Source organism: Manihot esculenta, chromosome 4 (genome assembly GCF_001659605.2).
Source record: "Manihot esculenta cultivar AM560-2 chromosome 4, M.esculenta_v8, whole genome shotgun sequence".
NCBI lineage: Eukaryota > Viridiplantae > Streptophyta > Magnoliopsida > Malpighiales > Euphorbiaceae > Manihot > Manihot esculenta.
The window spans coordinates 12,140,540-12,161,275 of NC_035164.2; positions in this window are offsets into that span (position 1 = coordinate 12,140,540).

Sequence of the window (20,736 nt, forward strand, 5' to 3'; positions counted from 1 at the left end):
GAGGTACTCAAATGGATCATCTCCCGTATTGAATTTAGGAGCATCCAACTTCAGATACTCTGTCATTTTCACTTTGCTTCCCTCAGCTGAGCTAGGTTGAGGTGCTTGGACAACTGGGGCTACTGGTTCTGGTTCTGGTGGTGGAGAAGGTACTGAACTTGGCTCTGGGTATGCTATACTGGGATGGAAAGGTGTGGGTGGATACATAGGATATGGTGGGTAAAAAGGAGGATAAGGCATATAAGGCATGTAAGTAGGATATGGGGTAAAGCTAGAGTAATCCGACGTAGCCCCCATCGGATACCCTGGGCCCTGTGGAAAGGGTGGATAATGGGGTGGATAACCAAACCCCGAGGCCTGAGCGCCTCCCTGAAACTCTCCCATACCCTCTTTCGACCTGCCCATACCCATGCTTTCCTCTCTTAGCTGCTGATCCACATCCATAGCCTCCTACACTTCCTCTGAGCTCCCTCCTCTATCTGCTCCTCTTCTACTCTTGTCAAAAGACCTTCTAAGGTCCCTTGACGTACCCTCCCTGCTAGTCCTCTGAGACCTTGCCCTTGGCAACGTAGGAGGACGAGCATCTGAACCCTTATTCACTGGTGGGACTCCAGTCAATCGTGCAGATCAACGAGTTTCTCTCATCTTAACTTTCTGGAAAACAACATAACAGTACACATCAGCATGGAAACATCACATAACAACAATGCACATGCATAACTCATGGCATTACACCACAGCAAATAGACAGGACTCAACATCCTATCCTAGTGGACATGCTTTCCTATTGTGCTTAACCTACTAGAACCTCTCTGAGCCCGACACTCTCTATCTAGGTCCAACCATATGAACCTAGGGCTCTGATACCAATCTGTAACGACCCGAAAATCGGACCGCTATCGGCGCTAGGATCCAGGTCGACTTAAGGTCACCGGGACCCGTAGCAAGCCTGCTATACTCTCTGCATACCTGTAAAATCCCATACATGATCAAACATTTTCTGTAAAAACATAAAACTGATGCTCTGAACCAAGGCTCAACCTGTGCATGCACTATCTCTGTACTATAAAATCCCTTACTAGAGCTTGCTCAAGTCGGGTTCAGCTCATACTTTGTTAAGCCCGGTTTTCACATACTGATAAAAACATGCACAACATATAAACAGACCATGTATACAAAAAGGATTTACAACATGGGTCAAGCACAATACTCTACACTATACAATACTAAACCATTTCTTTACAATATTACATGTCCACTCTATGCTATTACAAAAGTCTTTACTCTTCCTGTACCCTACTGACTGCCCTCTGACTCTGATCCTGCAAGACTGGGGTTAAAGGAGATGGATGAGCTATACTAGCCCAGTGAGTAGAACAAATCAAACATGTCAATAAAATATGCTCACATGCATCACATCACAAGTAAATCACATCATCTCAGAAGGATTGATTCAAAATTCCCTCAATCTGTGCCCGGCCCGCGAAGGAGCTCCTCAGGACTTTATTACGCAACCTAGGGTGCCCTGTGCCCGGCCCTCTCATGGCTCCTCAGGACTTTACTACGAGGGCTAATGAATCCACTATGTCCGATCCGTACAAGCATAGAATAATGCAATGCGTCACATTAGTGTATTCTAGTGCACTCAACCTATTACATATCATGATGCATGGAACATGCTCAAAACATTTACTTTCTCAATTTAAAACATTAAGCTTAGTTCCACTCACCTCTGGCTGACTCTGAGCTAACTCTGAATACTCTGAAGCAGTGCTCACTACTGCTCTCTTCGGTTCCTCTGGTCCGTTCCTACACAGGTGGACGCAAATGAGGGACCAAACTAACTCAAGAACAACTCTAGAATACTCCCCAAAACCCCCCTAAAACATCCTAAAAGAATCAAGAAAAACATGCAAAAGAAGGCTGGACAGGGCACTTTCGGCGGCAGGTTCGGCGGCCGAAAGTCCCTTCCAGGGACGAAACTCAAGCACTTTCGGCGGCACTTCGGCTGCCAAAAGTCCTCTCCAGAGACGAAAGTCTCTAACCTTCGGCGGCCTAAACCCTCCTCCAGAGCCAAAAGTCCAAACTTTCGGGAGCAAGCTTGGGCAGCCGAAACCACCTCCTTAGCATGTTCGGCGGCCGAACCTTCTTTCGACGGCCGAAACTGGATTCTCCAGTAAGGCAGAAACATGTTATGCTTCATGCAAACATACCCAAACTCCACTCAAACATGCAACCAACAACATCACAACATGCATATACTCAAGTATAGGCACAAAGGGGTCCAAAACTAACTTAAAATCCTAACAAACAACACAACTAACCACATAAGCATGCTTTGACCACAAATCAACCAAAACCTCAACTAAACCTAAACATGCATCTCTACCTATAAAACTCCATAAAACTTGCATAAATCATGAAAAGAAGTTCATGATCTTCACTTACCTATTAGAAACAAGAAGATAAACGATCCCAACGTGGAGATATGGAGAAACTCTCCCTCAAAGTCTCCCACTTCAAAACTTTGGTTAATTTGCTCAAAAGCTTCAAAACAACATAAAACTCATCACAACTTTGCAAGATTTGAAGAAAACATGAAAATCACCCAAGGAAGATCATGATCTCACCTCTGTCTGTGAATGGAAAGAAAATCTTATCCATTCACCGACCTAGGGCCTTTTATAGGTGGCTGGCCAGACCACCTTCGGCGGCCTAACGTGAAATCACAACTCATGCATGTTCGGCGGCCGAACTTCACCTTCGGCGGCCGAACCTTGCATTTCTTCCTTGGCTCTTTTCTTTCAAAAACTCATTTCCTTTTGGATTTAAAACATGAAAACATACTAAACTCCTTTTCAAAAACATAAAGTTTACCCTTCTAGCGGATTCCGACATCCGAGATTCCACTGGAAAGTAGAATTCCGATGCCGGACTCTAGCCGGATATTACAGAAACTCTCTTTCTCTATTGGAAGAATCAAGGAGGAATACCTGGGATGCAGTCTCATAGTATATCTCCTTGCCTTCTTCTGGTCAGTGTCATAAGCCTGACCCACATACTGAAGCAGTTCCAAGAACTTATCTGTGTATTCATCAACACTCATCTCTTCCGTCTGTCTCAGCTGTTCAAATTCTATCACTTTTATATCTATGGAACTGTCAGGAAAAGCCCACCCAGCAAATTCATTATCGAACTCTTCCCATGACATGCTGTCCAACCTGGGGTCCACATAATTCTTGAACCACTCTCGAGCTTTCTTGCATCTTAGTGTGAACCCCGCAATCTCAATGGCTCGACTATCATCAGCTCCTAACTCATCGGTTATCATCTTAACCGATCTGAGGTACTCAAATGGATCATCTCCCGTGTTGAATTTGGGAGCATCCAAATTCAGATACTCTGTCATTTTCACTTTACTTCCCTCAGATGAGCTAGGTTGAGGTGCTTGGACAACAGGGGCTACTAGTTCTGGTGGTGGAGGAGGAGGTGCTGTATCTCTTGGATCAGGATATGCTGTACTTGGATGGAAAGGTGAGGGTGGATACATGGGATATGGTGGGTAAAAAGGAGGATAAGACATATAAGGCATGTAGGTAGGATATGGGGTAAAGCTAGAGTAATCCGACGTACCCCCCATCGGATACCCCGGACCCTATGGAAAGGTTGGATAGTGGGGTGGATAACCAAACCCCGAGGCCTGAGTGCCTCCCTGAGACTCTCCCATACCCTCTTCAGACCTGTCCATACCCACGCTTTCCTCTCTTCTCTGGTCAACATCCATAGCCTCCCTCACTTCATCTGACCTCCTCCTCTATCTGTTCCTCTTCTGCTCTCGTCAAAAGACCTTCTAGGGTCCCTTGACGTACCCTCCCTGCTTGATCTCTGAGACATTTCCCTTGGCAACGCAGGAGGACGAGCATCTGAACCCTCACTCACTGGTGGGACTCCAGTCAATCGTGCAGATCGACGAGTTCCTCGCATCTTAACTCTGGAAAACAACACACAACATAATGATCAGACAGACAGGACGCCACATCCTATCCTAGTGGACATGATTTCCTATTGTGCTTGACCTACTATAACTTCTATGAGCCCGACACTCTCTCTAGGTTCGACCATATGAACCTAGGGCTCTGATACCAATTTGTAACGACCCGAAAATCGGACCGCTACCGGCGCTAGAATCCAGATCGACTTAAGGTCGCCGGGACCCATAGCAAGCCTGCTATACTCTCTGAGTACCTGTAAAATCCCATACATGATCATACATTTTCTGTAAAAACATAAAACTTTGCTCTGTACCAGGGCTCAACCTGTGCATGCACTATCTCTGTACTGCAGAACCCCTTACTAGAGCTCTCATCATTGCTCTAGACGGGTTAAAACTCTTACTATGTTAAGTCTGGTTCTCATACTCATAAAAACACATTTACATAAACAGACCATGTATACAAAAAGGGATTTACAAATAGATGGATCAAGCACACTACTATAATCTAATACTAAAACATCTCTTTACAATATTACATGTCCACACTATGCTATTACACAACTCTTTACTCTTCATGTACTCTACTGAACTCCCCCTGTACTCTGATCCTGCAAGACTGGGGTTAAGGGAGAGGGGTAAGCTATACTAGCCCAGTGAGTAGAAACTAAAAAAATGTTAATAAACATGCTCACATGAAATGCATCACAGCACAAGGAATCATATACCGAACAGACTGAATCAAAAATCCCTCAGTGCCCGGCCCGCGAAGGAGCTCCTCAGGACTTTATTAAACAATCAACAGTACAAAAGTACTCTGTGCCCGGCCCTCTCGAGGCTCCTCAGGACTTTACTGTGCCCGGCCCTTAATGGGGCTCCTCAGGACTTTACTGGGAGGGCTAGTGAAACAAGCTCTATGTCCGTTCGCAAATACAAGAAATAATGCAATGCACATAATCGCGAATTCTAATGCAATCAATCTATTGCATAATCATGATGCATGAAACATGCTAAAAGCATTTGATTTCTCAATTAGAAAGATTAAGTTTAGTTCCACTCACCTCTGGCTAACTCTGAACTGACTCTGAAAACTCTGAAGCAGCTAACACTGCTGATCTCTTCGGTTCCTCTGGTCTGTTCCTACACAGGTGGACTCAAATGAGGGACCAAACTAACTCAAGAACATCTCTATAAAACTCCCCAAAAACCCCCCTAAAACATCCTAAAACAATCAAGGAAAACATGCAAAAGAAGGCTGGACAGGGCACTTTTGGCGGCACTTTCGGCGGCAGATTCGGCGGCCGAAAGGCCCTCCAGAGCCGAAACTCAGGCATTTTCGGCGGCACCTTCAGCTATCAAAAATCCTTTCTAGAGACGAAAGTCCCTAACCTTCGGCGGCACATTCGACGGCCGAAACTCCCTCCAGAGCCGAAAGTCCAAACTTTCAGGGGCGAGCTTAGGCAGCCGAAACTACCTCCTTAGCATGTTCGGCGGCTGAACCTTCCTTCAACGGCCGAAACTGGGTTCTCCAGTTAGGCAGAACCCTGCTCTGTCTCATGCAACCAGCCTCCCAACTTTCTCATACATGCAACCAATAACTCAACAACAAGCATATACTCAAGTACATACACAAAGGGGTCCAAACCTAACTTAAAACCCCACCAAACATCACAACTCAACACATAAACATGCTTTCACCAACAATCAACCAAAAACTCCACTTAACCTAATCATGCATCTCTACCCATAAAACTCCATAAAACCTTCATAAAACATGAAAAGAAGTTACGGATCTACACTTACCTCTTAAAGATCTAGAGGATAGGTGATCCTAACGTGGAGATATGGAGCAACTCTCTCTCAAAGTCTCCAAGCTTCAAAACTTTGGTTTTTAGCTCAAAAGCTTCAAAAAAACATGAAAACTTATCAAAACTTTGAAAGATTTGGAGAAAACATGAAGATCACCCAAGGAAGATCATGGTCTCACCTCTGTCCGTGGAAATGGAAAGAAAAAGCTTATCCATTCACCGACCTATGGCCTTTTATAGGTGGCTGGCCAGACCACCTTCGGTGGCCAAACGTGATTCCAAAGTCATGCATGTTCGACGGCCGAACATCATTTTCGGCGGCCGAACCTGACTTTTCTTCCTTGGTTCTTTTCTTTCAAAAACTCATTTTTTTTTACACTTAAAACATTAAAACATACTAAAACACTTTAGAAAAACATATCTATTACCCTTGTAGAGGGTTCCGACATCCTGGATTCCACCGGACAGTAGAATTCCGATGCCAGACTCTAGCCGGGTATTACAATAGGCACTCCTCCCCCTTGAACTAGCTTTTGGGGTGAGTTTGGCCTGGCCCAAATTTAACATGGTATCAGAGCCTTTTCCTGATTTTTTGGGTCCAAATTCAATTTTTCCTCTTTAGGGTTTTAAAACCCTAGATCTACCTTTTTAGTACTAACCCATTTAGGAGCCTCTCAATCTCTCACCGCCGACACCAGGAGAACCGCCGGACTGCCGCCAGCCGATCGACCAGCTCCGACGCCGAAAAAGCCTGCGCTTTGAGGCTCATGCACCACCCCTTCCCGACGCGTGACCCGTCGCTTCCCGGCACATGACCCATCATCTGTCACTGCTTTGCTGCTCCGATCACTCCGGCGATGATTCTGATCATCTTTCTGGCCTTTCCGTGCTGCTACTCGGTCTTTTTTGGTGAATCGATTGGGCTCTCTTGTGTGTACAACCTTGGATACCTCCTATCTTGTCACAGTTTATAAACCTTTACCATGACAGAAGGTAAAAGGGTGTCAATGACAGAAGGTAAAAGGGTGTCGATAGCAGAAGGTAAAAGAGTTTCGATTCCTAACTCTGATTCCTCATTCTTTAGTACCACATCTGACTTTGTAAAGTCAGGTAATGCTTCATCTCTACATAATATTCCATGGATTATCGATTCTGGTGCGAATAGACACATGACAGGTTCTTCTAAAAGTTTTCTCAATTATTTTCCTTGCCTAACCAAAGATAGTGTCAAAATTGTTGATGGCTCTTTTACTCCCATATCCGGAACAGGTTCTGTTATTTGCACATCCAATATTAAATTATCATATGTCCTCCATGTTCCCCACTTTCCTGTCAACCTTTTATCTATTAGTGCTATCACCAATGCCCTTAATTGTAAAATTTAATTCTTTCCTGATCATTGTGTTATTCAGGATCTTCACACAGGAAAGAGGATTGGCAATGGTAGACTACATGATGGCTTATATATGTTGGAGGGTGATCCAGGTTCTTCGATATCTCAAGCCTATTTTGGAGAAAATAAGGATGTCAATAAGGAAATAATACAGTGGCACAGACGGTTAGGGCATCCATCATTCTTTGCCTTAGAAAAACTTTATCCTAATTTGTTTGCTAGAACTCAATTTGATCCTCTATTTTGTGATGCTTGTGAGTATGCTAAACACACTAGAACATCCTATCCTTTGAGTCATAATAAAAGTCAAATTCCTTTTGCGACTATTCATTTTGATGTTTGGGGGCCTACTCAAACTGTCTCCTTGTCTGGTAATCGATGGTTTGTCACCTTTATTGATTGTTGTACTCGAATGACTTGGGTTTATTTGATTAAAGCTAAAAGTGATGTCTTTTCTTGTTTTCAATCCTTTCATAAGATGGTTTGTACTCAATTTGATACTAAGGTGAAAATTTTGAGAACTCACAATGGAAGAGAATACATGGATAGTAGCTTTTCTGCTTATTTGGAGAGTAATGGGATAATACACTAGACTAGTTGTCCTTACACTAGTGCTCAAAATGGCGTTGCTGAGAGGAAAAATAGGCATCTACTGGAGGTAGCTCAATCTCTTATGTTCACCATGAATCTACCCAAAGCATATTGGGGAGATGCAATTCTTGCATCTGCTTATCTTATCAATAGAATGCCTCTCAAGACCCTTGACTTTATGAGTCCTTTGGCGGTTCTACAAGGGAAAAATTTATACGTTATTCCACCAAAAGTATTTTGGTGTGTTTGCTTTGTCCATACTAGGACGGCAGGAAAACTGGATCCCAGGGCCCTTAAATGTGTGTTTGTTGGGTATTCTCCAACACAGAAAGGATACAAGTGTTATCATCCTCCCCATCCGATGTTGGGCACCCCATAAATGTGCCACGCACCAGTAAAAATTCTGGGCGTGAGGGGGTGTGTTGAATCCCACATCGGTTGTGGAAAGGGGTAATATGCCCCTTATATGGGCCATAGGCACTCCTCCCCTTTGAGCTAGCTTTGAGCTAGCTTTTGGGGTGAGTTAGGCCTAACTCAAATTTAAAATGGTATCAGAGCCTGCCCATCTGATGTTGAGCGCCCCATAAATGTGCCATGCACCAATAAAAATTCTGGGCGTGAGGGGGTGTGTTGAATCCCACATCTGTTGTGAAAAGGGGTAATGTGCCCCTTATATGGGCCATAGGCACTCCTCCCCCTTGAGCTAGCTTTTAGGGTGAGTTAGGCCTGGCCCAAATTTAATATGGCGTTTGTCGGATTCTCATCTAAATCCTTCAATCATTGGTGTTTCAACTTTTTTAAGTATAGGGTGCCATAGGAGGTGGGTTTATCAAATCTTTGGATTCTATATTTACTCGTGCGTGTGGATTCGAGGCTTGTGCCATAGGGTTCCGCATCAGTTTTTATCAGAGCCAAAGTGATGTAAATTTTGATTTATCTTAGGATCTAGGGTTTTTTAGTTTTTTTTTCTTCTTTGTTGATTTCGGTGAAAGCTTGTGTATTCATGGCTGCATCTTCTTGATAAATCATCACATAATCTCTTTTGGAAGAAAAATTCAAAATCCATAAAAAAAAATCGCCTTTGCCTTATTTATCTTGATCTGGCCGAAATTGTGGTATGCTTCCTTTTTCATCTATATTGCCTTACCTATCTCAATTGATGGTTGTAGTATATAGGAATCAATTTTGAACTGGGTTGAATCCAGATTAGGAGACAAAAGAAATTCTGCCTATTTTCCAAAGTGCACATTTAAGATAATTGCATCTAAATTGATTTAATGTCAATTCCTTCTTTTAGTGCCAAAATTTTCGTCTATGATGCTGAATTGAGTGAAATTTAAATTTTTTTCTTTCTGGTTCTATTTGTGGGGTCTTGATACTTGCCTTTTTGGGTAGACTTAAATAGATCCATATTTAATTTACTTTGAAGTGAATTAAATTCAAACTTTTGTCTAGGTTCGTTTTTATTTGAATTCTAAGTTTCCTTTTTTGGTTTAAGCTTACTTTTACTTCCTTAACATTGCTGGAGTATTGTTTGCTTGTGTCTATACTATAGGTGATATTTTTCAAGTAGCACAAAATCTAGTTCTTGTGTTACTTTCCAAATTGTCAGTGTCTTCTTTCTAGTTTTGCGTGTTTCCTTCTTTCTTTAGGTTTTCTTCTTTGTTTCATTAAACGCACCTTGTGGTTGGTTGGTTGACCTTAGTTTCTGAAGTGCAATTGAAGAAGCAGCAAAAAAGTGGTAAGAATGAAAACACTTGAGTGCTTTCTTTCCTAACACAATATTTGCTAGTTCTCTTTGTTCTTTATTGATTTAAGGTAGGATGAGTAAAGATAAGAATGTGGTGGATAGTATTGATAAAAGTGAATCGGACATGGGTAATGATTATAAGCTCTTTAAGAAGTCAGTCAGTGGTGAGTTATAAAGGCTCAATAGGGCTATTGAGAGGATGACTGAAACTATAGAGAGTTTGAAAGTCTCACAGACTTCCACTTCTACAAGAATGGCTCATCGAATTCTTAACCCCAATAGACCACAAGTCCGAGAACCTCAAGTCCGAGGTGAAGTTGATGATACAGAAGATAACGTCGGAAAAGGAAGGGGAAGAGGAGAAGTTCATGGAGGTAATAGAACTGGCGTTGGGTGGAATAGAGGTGGAGATTCTAGACTTGGCATAAATGATGATGACACCGAGACATACTAAACCAACACAATTGACGGTGACCTGAGCTCCATAAAGATGAAAGTCCCTGAATTTAAAGGGAATAACAATGCTGAAGAATACATTGAATGGGAGAGAAAAACTGAGCAAATATTTGAGTGTCATAACTATACTGAGGAGAAGAAGTCTCATATCGCCGTCATTGAGTTCACAGGTTATGCCTCTTTCTGGTGGGATCAATTAAAATCCACTAGGAGGAATAAGGGCTTAAGGGCAGTTCCACCATGGGAATACTTGAAAGAGTTGATGCGCCAAAGATTTATTCCTTCGCACTATTATAGGGATTTGTACAATAGATGGCAAGACTGGTGCAAGGAGGAAAGAGTGTGGAAGAATACCACAAGGAGATGGAAATGATGATGGCTCGGGCTCATATTGAGGAGGATGAGCAAATATTGATGTCCAAGTTTCTAGGTGGTCTTAACCACTACATTTTTGAAGAACTTGACATGTACCAATATAATACCATGGAGGATATGGTTGATAAAGCAATGAAAATAGAAAAGCGTCACAAGGGCAGAAATAACCTTAAAATCACATACAAGCCCTCAAATAGTGGTGGTGGATTTCCAGGCTATAGAAGTGGAGAAAAGAAAGATTACAAAAGCCCAATCCAAGGGGGCAAAGATTAGGTCTCCACTAACAAAGGACCTTGTTAAGGGAATAACAAGCAACAGTCAGGTAATTCTAACTCTTCTAACCCTAGTAGAGAGATAAAATATTTTAAATGCTTGGGAAAAGGACATATTGTATCTTAATTTCCTAATAAGAGAGTTATGATAGCTACTGCTGATGGGGTGTAGTGTTTGATTTTGATTATAGTGATGATGAGATATATGCTAATATGACTGAATTGATTAATGCTCATAATGACTGTGATGATTCGGATGTGTTTATTGATAATGTGTTGCTTGCTGAACATGGTGAGATGCTTGTTGCTAGGCGTGCTCTGAATATCCAGGTTAAGGAAGAAAGCCTATAACAACGGGAAAACATATTTCACACTAGGTGTTTGTGTAACGACCCGGAAATCGGACCGCTACCGGCGCTAGGATTCAGGTCGACGGAACCTGTAGCAAGCCTACTATACCTCCTGTGTACATTTTCATAAAAAAAATTTAAACTTTTCATATACCAAGCTCAACATGTGCATGCACCATAAACTGTATACATAAAACCTACACTAGAGCCCTCATCAAATGCTCTAGTATGGTAAACATCACATGCCTCAAGCTTGGTTCAACATAACTTATCATAAGAACTTTTATATAAAAAATCATGTTTACAAGGATTACAAAACATAAATTAGGGCAAAGCACAAATCTAACCCATTACATAGTACATGTCCACTACTATTCTATTACATGAGCTTATACCAGCCTCTAGCCTACTTCCCGCTCTATCTCTGATCCTGCAAACTTGGGGTTAGTGGAAATGGATAAACTATAAGAGTCTAGTGAGCAGAACGTAAAAACAGTTTAATAAACATATGCTCTCATGGAATGCATCACAACACAAACAATACACATCAAGGATGGACTTGTCACCAATAACCCTCTACATATCCAAAGAATGTTCGGCCCTCGACGGAGCTCCTCAAGACTTGCTCTTAAATATAACATAACATATCCAATTGTGCCAGGGGCGTAGAATGGGCAGCTATGGTCTTTCCCTTACATAGTGCCAGGGCGCGTAGAATGGGCAGCCCTAGTCTTCCGTATCCGTATCATATTATAACCTGCTCGAGGACTAGTGGGTCACCCAACATCCATCCACATCAACAATAATTTATGCAATGCATCATATTCGTGAATTCTAATGCAAAACAATCTAATACATAATATGGTATTCGTGATGCATGAACCTGCTTAAAAAATTTAGTTACTTTAAAATATAGTTCAGTTCTACTCACCTCTGGCTAACGCTCGACTGACAAAGATACAGCTGGCTCACTGAAGGCCTCTACGGTCTCCCTGGTTCGATCTTACACAGGTGGACTCAAATGAGGGACCAAACATATCTCTAATAAGACTCTAAACATCTCCCCAAAAACCCCCTAAAACATCACAAAACTTGCATATAAAACAAGCAAAGGAAGGCTGGGCAGAGGATTTTCGGCGGCAACTTCGGCGACCGAAGGTACTCTACAGATTCGAAAGTCGGGGTCCTTCAGGGGCAGGTTCAGCGGCCGAAGGTCCTCCACATATCCGAAAGTTAGGGACTTTGGGGGGCGGGTTCGGCCGCCGAAACTCCCTTATAGATCCAAAAGTGCATGCTTTCGGGGGCAGTGTAACGACCCGGAAACCGGACCGCTACCGGCGCTAGGGTCTAGATCGACTTAAGGCCGCCGGGACCCGTAGCAAGCCTAACATTCATCCTGTGAACCTGTTTAATCCCATACATGATCAACGACATACATAAAAATTTCAAACTTTTCCTTTTTCATCCATCAACCAAACTCAACCTGTGCATGCACCATACATAATCATGAACAGTAACCCACCTTGGAGTCCTCATCACTGCTCCGATGGGGTGACATAACATGCCTCAAGTTTGGTTAAACATAACTATCAATAAAAATGTCATGTACTCATGAAGGGATTACAACGTACTATGGTCAAGCACCACTCTATCCTTAAGAACATCATTACATTACATTTCTATATTGTACTGATACATTACATCATATTCATGTCCACTTCTAACTAATACAATAACATAACTCTACCCCTGCTGACTTCCTGGTCTACCCTGTACCTGCAAACCTGGGGGTTAAGGGAGAGGGGTGAGCTATAAAGCCCAGTGAGCAGAATAATAAAAACATTATATTAATATTTCATGCTTTCATGGAATGCATCACATCACAAACATATCACCTCAAGGATGAACTTGTCACCAGTAGCCCTCTACATATCCAATAGTGCCAGAACGTAGAATGGGTCCTGGTCTTTCTCTTACATAGCATAACATAACATTCCAATGTGCCAGAACGTAGAATGGGTCATGGTCTTTCTCTTACATAGTGGCAGCGAACGTAGAATGGGTCCCACTGGTCTTTCATTCCATACCGTACATGTTATCGTCACATCATAGGTCGAAGGCTATGGATCATCCAACATTCATCTACATCAACAACAAAATATGCAATGCAACATATTCGTGAATTCTAATGCAACAACCTAGTATATCTCATGGCATTAATGATGCGTGAATCATGCTAAAATGTCCATTATTTGCTTTAAAATGTAATGAGTTATTCCACTCACCTCTGGATAGCTCTGACCAGACACTGGAGCAGTTGACTCACTGCTGGGGTCCTCGGTTCCTCGGGTCCGAACCTACACAGGTGGACTCAAATGAGGGACCAAACATACATGAACATAACTCTAAACTACTCCCCAAAAACCCCCTAGAACATCATGAAACAACCATAGAAAAACATGCAAAGGAGGGCTGGACAGGGCACTTTCGGCGGCAGGTTCGGCGGCACATTCGGCGGCCGAAACTCCCAAATAGAGACGAAACTCATGCATGTTCGGCGGCCGAAACTGCCCTCCAGAGACGAAAGTCCTCTTTCGGGGGCAGGCTTCTGCAGCCGAAGGCTGCCTCCACAAGCGGGTTTGGCGGCTGAAAGTTCCTTCGGCGGCCGAACTTGAGTGTCCCCAAAGTGGCAGAAACTCAGCTCCAACATGCACAAACGCCTCCCAAACCTTTCAAACATGCATAAACCTATTCTACAACACTCCCAAACATACACAATCAGGCATACAAGTTCATAGGGGTCTCAAACTAGCCTAAACCCCAACTACAACACATCAAATATACCCATATTGCTCATAAACACACATTAAACCCATAAACTCAAAACAACCTAAACATACATTTCTACTCCATAAACTTGCATAAAACTTGTTTAAAACACATCATAAGCTAGAGATCGACTCTTACCTCTTGAAGATCGAGAGTAGAGGCGATCTAACTTGGAGTTGGGAGAGATTTTAACTCCTTGGGTCTCCAAGCTCAAAAACTTGTTCTTTTGCTCAAATACCTTCAAATCGACACAAAACTTGTTAAAACATGAAAGATCAAAAGGAAAAGCATTGGAAACAACCTTAGGAGAGCATGAACTCACCGTGGCCGAAAATGGGGAGAAAACCTCGCCCGTTTCGGCCATGGAGCTCTTATATAGGGGTTGCCAGACTACCTTTCGGCAGCCGAACATGCCCCCACATCTCATGCATGTTCAGCGGCCGAACATGAGGTTCGGCGGCCGAACCTTTGAAATATTCGGAAGCCTAACTTGCCCTCCAAAACCATCCAATGTTCGGCGGCCGAACCTAGAAATGTCTCCTTGGTCTTTTCATACAAAACTTGTAATACCCGGCTAGACTCCGGTATCGGAATTCCTACCGTCCGGTGGAATCTCGGATGTCGGAGACCTCTAGAAGGGTAAAACCATGTTTTCATAAAATGTTTTAATGTGTTTTATGGTTTTAAGCAAGATGGAAATGAGTTTTGCATGAAAACAACCTTGGAGGAAAACCCAGGTTCGGCCGCCGAACCTCAAGTTCGGCCGCCGAACATGCAGGCATTTCGGGTGTGCCTTAGGCCTCCGAAGACATAGGTTGAGGAAAGTCCAGGTTCGGCCGCCGAACATGGCATGCATGCGGAGGCACGTTCGGCCCCCGAACGTGGCCTGGCCAGCCACTATAAAAGGGTCCCTTAGCCGAAAAGGGGCGAGTTTTTCTCCCCATTGTCGGCCAAGGTGAGCTCTCCGCCGTTCCTCACCAATCCTTGAGTCTTTCCTTCAAATCTTTCAAGATTTTCACAAGTTTTTGCTTTGTTTTGAAGATTTTCGAGTTTAAAGCAAGTTTTGGAGCTTTGAGGTTCAAGAACTCAAAAATCTCCCACCTCCGAGTTTAGGACGTCTCTCTCTCTCGATCTTCAAGAGGTAAGAGCCGATCTTAAGCTCATTTCATGTTTAAAGTAAGTTTTATGCAAGATCTATGGGGTAGAATGCATGTTTAGCTCATAGTTAGGTTTTTGAGTTTATGTTGTGTTTATGAGCAATGTGTTGTAGTTGGGGTTTAAGTTAGTTTGAAGCCCCTAGGAGCCAATGTATGTATATTTGCATGATTTGAATGAGTTATATGCATGTTGGAAGTTTTGGAGGTAAATATGCATAGAAGAGCTGAGTTTCTGCCATTCTGGGAGAAACCAGGTTCGGCAGTCGAAGGAACTTTCGGCCGCCGAGCCCTCTTGTGGAAGCAGCCTTCGGCTGCCGAAGCTTGCCCCCGAAAGGAGACTTTCGTCTCTGTCTGGGAGTTTCGGCCGCCGAAAGTGCCGCCGAATATGCATGAGTTTCGCCTCTGTCTGGGAGTTTCGGCCGCCGAAGGTGCCGCTGAACCTGCCTGACTTTCGGCTCTGAAGGGACTTTCGGCCGCCGAACCTGCCGTCGAAAGTGCCCTGTCCAGCCTTTCTTTGCATGTTTTGCATGGATGTTTTGAGGTGTTTTAGGAGGGTTTTGGGGGATGTTTTTAGAGTTATGTTCTAGCTGTTTGGTCCCTCATTTGAGTCCACCTGTGTAGGTTCAGACTCGAGGAACCGAGGACCCCAGCAGTGAGTTCAGCTGCTTCTGAGTCAGTAGAGCTTCAGCTAGAGGTGAGTAGAATAAACTTTTATGTTTTAAAGCAAATGAATTATACAGTTGAGCATGTTCATGCATCATGAATGCCATGTGATGAATTAGGATGTTTGCATTAGAACTCACGAATATGTTGCATTGCATTTATGATGTTGATGTGGATTGGTTATTGGATGACCCTTTAATCCTCATATGATATGACGATGTTATGGCATGATACGGTATGGAAGTCCAGGTTGTACCCATTCTACGTCCCTGACACTATGTAAGAGAAATCCAGGTTGTACCCATTCTACGTCCCTAGCACATTGGTATGTATGATATGTTATGTTAAGAGAAAGATCGGTTGTACCCATTCTACGTCCCGGCACTTTGGAATGTAGAGGACTATTGGTGACAATACCATCCGAGATGTGATTTGTTGTGATGTGTTGCATTACATGATGGCATGAGATTTAAATGTTATTTTCTATTACTCTGCTCACTGGGCTCTTGTAGCTCACCCATTTTCCCTAATTCCCCAGGATTGCAGGTACGGGCTAGACAGAGAAGTCAAGAAGAGTAAAGTCTTATGTTTGTAATAGTTAGAAAGTGGACATGATAAATTGTAAGATGAGGTAAAACTGAATAGTTATGTTATGTATTATGATATTGAGGTTTAGAAGTGTGCTTGACCATAGTTTATTGTAATCCCTTGTTGATACATGATCTTAATGTTTATGGATGACTATGTTAGCCAACTCAACACATGTTATGCCACCCATTGGGGGCATTGATGAGATCCCATAGAGGGGTCAGATTTATGATGATGATTATGTTCAGTGCATGCACAGGTTGAGTTTAGCGTTTGATAGAATGTATGAAAGAAAAGTTTTAATTTTTATGTATGTTATTGATCATGTATGGGATTAAACAGGTTTACAGGATGCTTGTTAGGCTTGCTACGGGTCCCGGCGGCCTTAAGCCGACCTGGATCCTAGCGCCGGTAGCGGTCCGATTTTCGGGTCGTTACAAAACTCAAACTCATTTTTACTTAAAACAATTAAAATACATGAAAACATTTTATGAAAACATGCTTTTACCCTTCTAGAGATTTTCGACATCCAAATTCCACCGGACGGTAGGAATTCCGATACCGGAGTCCAGTTGGGTATTACATTCTCCCCCCCTTAAGAACATTCGTCCCCAAATGTTCCTAAACCATCTCATGCATAGCGTACAACACCTAAAACACATAAAACACATAGATACTAAACTTAAAAGAGATGAGGATATTGCCGGAGCATAGACTCCCGTGTCTCCCAGGTACACTCCTCTATGTTGTGGTGATTCCAAAGGACTTTCACAATTGGGATTTCCTTGTTCCTTAACTTTCTGATCTAGGTGTCTAGGATCCGTACTGGTTGCTCAACATAGGTGAGATCCTCTTGGATCTCCACATCAGGCTCACTAAGAACCTTGTCCGGATCTAACACGAACTTCCTCAACATGGAAACATGGAAAACCGGATGGATTCTTTCCATTGAAGCAGGCAAGTCCAGCTTGTACGATACATTCCCAATCTTTTGCAAGACTTCAAAGGGTCCGATGTATCGTGGAGCTAGCTTACCTTTCTTTCCAAATCGAATCACCCCTTTCATAGGAGACACCTTTAGCAATACCAGATCCCCCTCCTGAAACTATACTGATCTTCTGCGGATATCTGTATAACTTTTCTGTCTGCTTGCAGCAGTCTTGATCCTTTCTCTGATGACGGGTACCACCTTGCTGGTGATCTCTACTAGCTCAGGCCCTGCCAAGGCCTTTTCTCCAACTTCTTCCCAGCAAACAGGTGACCTGCACTTCCTTCCATACAAAGCTTCATATGGGGCCATCCCTATGCTGGCATGATGGCTGTTATTGTAGGCGAACTCCACCAAAGGTAGATGCTGCCTCCAAGAACCTCCAAAATCCAGCATACACATTCTGAGCATATCCTCTATTGTCTGGATGGTCCTCTCTAATTGTCCGTCTGTCTGTGGATGGAAAGCAGTGCTAAAATCCAACCTTGTACCCATAGCATCCTGCAGACTCCGCCAAAACCTGAAGGTGAACTGGGGTCCTCGATCAGATACTATAGAAACAGGGACCCCATGCAGCCTGACAACCTCATCAACATACACCTGCGCCAACTTGTCCATAGAATAGCCACTCCTGACAGGGAAGAAGTGAGCAGATTTGGTGAGTCTGTCCACAATCACCCATATGGAATCCAATCTGTTGGACGTCGCCGGTAACCCCACTACGAAGTCCATAGCTATGTTCTCCCATTTCCACTCTGGAATAGGTAGCGGGTTGAGCATTCCAGCCGGCTTCTGATGTTCCAGCTTCACCCTCTGACACACTTCGCAGGCTGACATGAACTGTGCCACTTCTCTCTTCATAACTGGCCACCAATAGACCTTCTTCAAATCTTGATACATTTTGGTGGCTCAGGGGTGAACGTTGTATCTTGCATTATGAGCCTCTCTCATAATGTCACCCTTTAGCCCTATGTCATCTGGTACACATAGTCTGCTCCCATAGCGGAGGATCCCCTTGCTGTCGAATCTGAACTCACTATCTTTGCTTGACTGAACAGTCCTGGCAATCTTCACTAACTCTGGGTCCTCATGCTGTTTCTGAGCCACCTGCTCCAGAAACACGGGTGCCACTCTCATCTGGGCAATCAAAGCACCTGTACCAAACAACTCCAACTATAGACCTTCGTTAATGAGCTTGTAAAACTCCTTCACCACCGGCCTCCTCTCTACTGATATGTGGGATAAACTGCCAAGTGATTTCCGGCTTAAGGCGTCCGCCACAACATTCGCCTTACCCAGATGGTACTGTATTTTGTAATCATAGTCACTAAGCAGTTCTACCCATCTTCTCTGTCTCAAATTCAGCTCTCTCTGACTCATGATGTACTGTAGGCTCTTATGATCTGTGAAGATCTCACATTTTACCCCATAAAGGTAATGCCTCCACATCTTGAGTGCAAAGATTACCGCTGCCATCTCTAGGTCATGTGTAGGGTAATTCAACTCGTGCTTCTTCAGCTGCCTAGAAGCATAAGCAATCACCCTTTCATTCTACATTAGCACACAACTCAGTCCCACACGGGACGCATCACAATACACTGAGAAGTCTTCATTACTAGATGGCAGGGCTAACACTGGTGCTGAAGTCAACCTCTTCTTGAGCTCCTCAAAGCTCTCTTCACACTGGTCGGTCCACACGAACCTTTGGTTCTTCTTAGTCAGTCTGGTCATAGGAGCTGCTATCTTGGAGAAGTCCTGAACGAACCTCCTGTAGTAACCTACTAAACCCAAGAAGCTCTTGATCTCTGTTACTGTGGTGGGTCTAGGCCAGTTAGCTACAGCTTCCACTTTCTTGGGGTCCACCTCTATTCCGTTTTCTGACACCACATGCCCCAAGAAAGAAATGCTCCTCAGCCAGAACTCACACTTGGAGAACTTGGCATACAAGCCATGTTCCCTCAAGGTCTGTAGAACTAACCTCAGATGATGGGCATGCTCCTCTGCATTCCTGGAATACACTAAGATATCATCTATGAAGACAATAACAAAGTGATCCAGGTATTGGCTAAATACTCTGTTCATGAGATCCATGAATGCAGCAGGGGCGTTGGTTAACCCGAACGGCATCACAAGGAACTCATAATGCCCATATCTGGTCCTGAAAGCTGTCTTTGACACATCTTCCTCTCTTATCCTTAGCTGATGGTACCCTGATCTCAGATCTATTTTGGAGAAACAGCCTGCTCCGGCTAGCTGGTCAAATAGATCGTCGATCCTTGGCAACGGGTACTTATTCTTGGTAGTGACCTTGTTCAACTGCCTGTAGTCGATACAAAGTCTGAGGGATCCATCCTTCTTTTTCACAAAAAGCACTGGAGCACCCCAAGGTGAGGTACTCGGTCGGATGAAGCCCTTATCTACCAGATCTTGCAACTGCTCCTTAAGCTCCTTCAATTCTGCTGGTGCCATCCTGTAGGGAGGAATAGAGATCGGTCTAGTTCCAAGCATCAATTCGATTTCAAACTCTATCTCCCTAGTAGGTGGTAGTCCTGGAAGCTCATTTGGAAAAACATCCTGAAATTCTCTGACAACTGGCACTGAGGCTGGCTCCCTGACCTGACTATCTAGCTCTCTCACATGAGCCAAATACCTCTGACATCCCTTCCTAAGCAACCTACGAGCCTGAAGAGCTGATATCAGACCTCTAGGTGTACCCCTCTTGTCTCCTCTAAAGACGACCTCTGACTCGTTCAGATCTCTGAACCTGACTACCTTGTCTCTGCAGTCCAAGGTAGCACCATGGGTAGATAGCCAATCCATCCCTAGAATGACGTCAAAATCTGTCAAATCTAGAACCACAAGGTCGGCAGAAAGGCATCTTCCCTCAACAAAAATTGGACTGTACTAGCAGACTGACTCTGCCACTGACGGGTCACACTTGGGTCCACTGACCCATAGGGGACACTCTAACCCAGAGACTATCAGACCCAACCTCTCAACGGCTCTTGGAGCAATAAAAGAATGAGATGCACCCAGGTCCATTAATGCATACACATCTGAACACCCAATGATGAGATTACCTGACACCACGGTGTTGGATGTGTTAGCCTCCTGCTGTGTCATGGTGAAGATCCTGGCTGGAGCTGATGGACCTTCACCTTGGGAACCAAAAGAAGAGGTTGCTCCTCTCCCTCTACCTCTGCCACTGCCCTGAGTTATGGCTGGAGCTGCTGGCTGTGCCACACTACCAGAAGCTGTCTGCTGGGGTTGGCCCATAAAAGGTGCTCTAGGACACTCCCGAGCCATGTGTCCCTCCTGTCCACATCTGAAGTATGCATTAGTCCCAGCCCGACACACTCCCTTGTGTGGCTTTCCACACCTTAGGCATTCTGTACCATCTGAGCTTGAGCTCGAGCCACCGCCTAATCCCAGACCGGATTTCAACTTACTCCAGAACTTGTTCTTCTTCGGCTTCTTGGTGGTGTTACTCCACTTCTTGCTACCTGAACTCTGAGAAGAGGGACC